The sequence below is a fragment of the Halictus rubicundus genome, chromosome 6, assembly GCF_050948215.1.
Source record: "Halictus rubicundus isolate RS-2024b chromosome 6, iyHalRubi1_principal, whole genome shotgun sequence".
Taxonomy (NCBI): Eukaryota; Metazoa; Arthropoda; class Insecta; order Hymenoptera; family Halictidae; genus Halictus; species Halictus rubicundus.
The window spans coordinates 9,521,321-9,526,317 of NC_135154.1; positions in this window are offsets into that span (position 1 = coordinate 9,521,321).

Here is a 4,997-nt window from a genome sequence, read left to right on the forward strand (position 1 = left end):
ACACAGTGTGCAAGAGGTAATTTGCAATTAATTGTCGCGTAAACAAACAACGTCGATTTTGTAACGCTGTGTTCCAGGGACTGAGTCCTTATTGGATAGAAATTTACACCCATAAATCCGAGCGGTTTCCGTCGAGAGGATCGGTGTTTCTGCCAAAAGTTTCCAGCACCACGTTCCTCCTCCCCTCTCTGTCTCCCTTGCTCTCTCTCTCTCTCTCTCTCTCTCTCTCTCTCTCTCTCTTTCTCCGTCTCTCTCCCTGTCTCTCCCTCGCTTTGATTTTCTCCCGCTCAGTCTGTCTCACTCTTTCTGTCGTTTTACACACCCCCCCTCGAAAACCAGGCTCGAAAGCAAGGTACTTTGCAAGCCACGGTGGATGTCTATGATGAAGGTGAGCACCGCCTGTAACGATGTAACGGGTGAACATTGCTCACGAAATCATGACGAATTCATTCGAACTGCGAATTACCTTCCGGTCGACGGAGTTTCGCTAAATGTCCGGAAGAGGGTACATATGCAAAACGCGTGATCATCAATATTCTATCGCGGTAAACCTGGCTCAGGAATCTGGAAATTCTGTCTTGCCCCCCACTGTTTGCTTACTTCGCCGGATAAATTAGAAACCGTCGATTAATCAACAATTCTGGTTCGTTAACCGCGTGTTGCTGCGTTACTTCGCGGTCCGGCCTCTGCGAGGCTATTTCCTTCCGCGTCGCCGTTTTACCTTCCATCCAGATCATCACTATAGTCCGATCCAATTTTTTTTTTACTCCCAATTACTTCATTTTGTCATGCGCAGAACGGAGAAACAAAGTGGGGAATAATCAATAATGTTCCTTGGACATTCAATTTACTTGTACATGTGACAATAATCGTGGAGACTTTAGATAAATGAAGCTTATATATTTGTTTCAGTATTGGAAAATTTAAATCGGCTATTAAATGCGGGCCAAAAAATATCTTAATCAATATATTGATAAATCAATTCTTTAGTAACAAGAAGAAAATAAACTGTATATTTACATCCATGAAGGAGACACGAGTTAATGAAGTCTATAATAATCGGAATGGTACAGAATGCGGATTTAATGCATTTATAACAAAACTGAATAAATAAAGCACAAAATATTAATGACAGAAGAGAAATTGGAAATGTGTTACTATTTTCATCTCATTAAAATGATCAAGAAGGCAAATATTTTTATCTTGTGTAAAGATCAGCAGTCTACACATCACTGTGGACGTGTATTGATTTTTCCTGGGTTCTCACAAGTAGACAAGAAATGGCATTTAGTGTGGCACGCAGGTAATTATAGAACGGTCTAGCCACATTGATTGCAGGTAAAAAATAGAACACAGCGTAGGCGGTAATATCAATCAAAGAAGCAAATAGAGGGCCCCCGTGCGTGTGGCAGAGCAAACAACGAACACCCGGTAGACAATACGTCTTAACACTCGTAGGTTATTGTGGCGTTGAAAGGGAGTAACTTATAGGGGCATTGGGAATTACCAGTTTATTATTAGGGAGATAGCATAGAGGGCCAAGATCAGGGGTTGCTGTTAATTCTCCTAACACTTGGCTCCCCGGAGAGAACACGCCGTCTTAAGACTTCTCCACCGTCTCAACCCATTCCGGGCGTGCAGCGCCGACATCTTGAATCGCTGCCGTGTTAATTAGTACGACTTTAAACGCACCCGCATGTGGTGGCAATCAGAATTCCCCGGAATGATTTCGCTCGTCGACCCGACGAAAGATGTAATTTCTATTAACGACGCTACGGGAATCGCCGCAACTGAAAAACTATACCTCCTGCAATCACTGTATCTCCCGCAATTTTTCTTCAAACCCAATCCTGTGACGACCGACTGTTCTCGAAACTACCGTAAAAATTTATCGAAACGTTTCTAGGCATGTAGTTTACACAGCTGTTTTACTAATTTTTCAATATAAATTTTTAACAGAGAAGTTCTAATAGCTTTGAAATAAATCGTGCAGCAAGGGATTAATCATCCCCAAATACAGATTGTTCGTCAGCTAAATAATGTCTTTATTCGATATTGATCAATTTCCGTCGAGAATCTGTGAAGGTTCCGAGAACTGGGCATTGTAAAAGTTCTTTGGCTTTGTTCGAAGGTTGAACGGGGCTGCTGGAAGACTAACCGAAAGGAGCCAATTGATAAATCGAAGGAGCCGAGAACAGAGCAATCTAGTACAAGAACGATGGATCCTGGCCAGCGGCCTGCTGCCAGACACGTGCACCATTTATACAACCCGGAGAATTGTAGAACGAAAAGGATTCGCCATTGGCGAAAGGCAAGGGAAGACGGATCGACGACACCGCCGTACGAACCCACACTCGACGTCTTTCATACGTCAAAGCCACGCCGACTCATCTTTCCAAACTTCCCGAAATGTTGCTGGGCTGGAGTAACAGGCTGGTAAGTCACCACTTACGCTTTTCTTCATTACTCCGCAGATACTCGCGATCCTGCCACCCGTAAATCCTCCTGGAACCGTCGATGGAGTCTCTCAATCATGGTAACAGAGGTATCCCAATCTTATTTCACGCTTAACACGTATTATTTCACTGAAGTAAGGCTGCTGTTGTCACGTTTATTATAAAATACGGATTTTTATACACTTACACTGTCCGTAGCAAAATGTGTGCATTGACATTAACACTAATTGTATTTTGCTTTTATTTTGGGCAGGCAAGAGTTCGAGTTAATACTACCTGTATTATCAGGTCTGAGAAGAGGACTTATATTCTAAGTTGGTTAGTTAGCAAACAAAAATATAATTTCTTAGAGAAGCTTAGAATCTCGAATTTCCTACAATATTGCGTGGACGGAAAATGTGAAGTGCAGCATAGCGGCTGCGTCAGATGCATCGAAGAGGCCATTTTTCTCCCAGCAGGCCGTTGACGCGTTCCACACCGTCCGATTCGCAATAACGAAATTAGACCGAGGTTCGTTAGGTGTTGACGTAATTGATTCGGCTGATTCCTATTGGCGACTCAGCCGAAAGCACTCGTGCTTAATGAAATGTCGGAGATAAGCGCAAGACAAATGCCCCGCGGCCGTTTATTGCCGCGGTTTATTTCTATTTAATGAGCGTGCAAGCGTGACTTTCTTTACGCCGCGATCAATTCATTTTGGTCGTGTGCTCAACGGAGCCATCATAAATTTGTGCCTTATCTTTTTCGTTCATTACCGGGCCCATTAATAAATCAATAAATCGCGAAGTACTGTTGAACTCCTTTTTTTTTTTAATGCGACCGTCTACTGATTGGTTTCCTTTGTTCTTGTTTCATCAAGAAAGAAAACCGTCTACACGTCCTAGAATAAAAACGAACGGACAAAATAACTTTTCATTAATCTCCCGGGTCACCGGAAACCGAAGACGTTCGATAAAACGTGAAACTTTTCGTGTATTTGAAAGTCGATCGAAAGAACGCCAGGAAGCGGCGCGTCAGAAAATGTCCGCATTTGATTCTCGGTGTATTTTACATGCGACCGAGTTACAATGCAGTCCATCGGAAGTTCTCGTCTACTACTTCCGCTATCTGGCTGCACCACGTCTGTCTGACTTGCTCCCCCGACGTCTTCCATCCCGGGGAAATTCTTATCTGTGTATTTATTCGACCCTATGCAGACGTATGGCAATCTTTTTCTCCCGGGTAGACGACGCTCGCGGGAAAGACGAGCTCCGTTTGCAACGAAAGGAGAAAACTAATAATCTGTCGCACTACGGATTGCATTAAAACGCCCGCCGCGTCTTCTCTCGAAACCTTTTACTTTCTCGCGGGTCATTGAACTGCGGCGCAATATCACAAACTGTGACGATAAAATGAAAACGGTGTATAGCACATCGGATGTTCTCAAAATGTGTACAAGCTTGTAGAATACAGTGGAACGCGCATTGGTAAGACACTAATAATGGTCTCATTTTACTTTCATTACAATAACATTTTTATTCGGGATAAATATAAATAAACCACCCTTGTTTTTCTAGCAATTGATGCAGGCAATTTTTAATATCCAGGACAGAGTGTCTAAATCTAAGTCCTACACTGTTAGAACAAGGGTTGAAACCACCCTCGATGGAGACAATTGATGGAAGCAATTCACGTGAACAATATCTAACACCTAGAACAGGGCATTTCAACCAGGGTGGAAACCACTGTCTAAAAAAAAAAACAACGTTAACAATCGTCGACAAAAGCTCATCTTTTGAAAGCCGTATATCAAATTGCAATTAATATTCGCCAAGAAGACTGCAATAAGACCGCACACAGCGTGTCTCTCAGGGTTTGAATTCGTTATTCCGGGACCACGGTCCTCCGCATTAGCGAAAAGCCGCGTTCGCATGATACGCATTATCATTCCGGCGAATTCGCCATGTGTGTGGACTGGCGGCGGTGTTTGCAGAAGACAGTTCTCCCGAAGTCGACCGCCCACGCACATAGACAGACAAAGCATGAGAGACAGAGAGACAGAGGACGTGTGTATAGACGGCGGGTGATTCTTTAAGCGTGAAATAAATAACTCGGAGAGAGGAGGGCTCCGCCGAAAACGTGACGGGGCTGTCTCTCCTGCTGACCCTCGCTCGTAGGCGCGTCACGTTAACGAGAGAGAAGCATGGCGGCTCATTTTAATGTCAACAATTACAAATATTGTACATACGTTACCGGTCGCTCCTACCTCGGCCCCACCCCTTTTCCTCTTCGTCTTTCGGCGGCGTTGGTTTTGCGCGCTGCGCCGTCTCTGCGCGCCCGCGATTTCATAACACGTTACCGGAACTTGCGTGTGTTAATACAGTTAGCCCGGCGTAACGTCGTTACCGTTTACATGAAACGGGGCCGACTGCCGCGTCAAACAAAGCGTACGAGGCAGGGGGTGGAGTTTTCGCGAACGGGAATTTTGTAGAAATCGAATTCGAGCGCATCAAAATTGAATACATCCCTCGAGTATCGCCGGGCTAGACTCCCTAGGCTCTG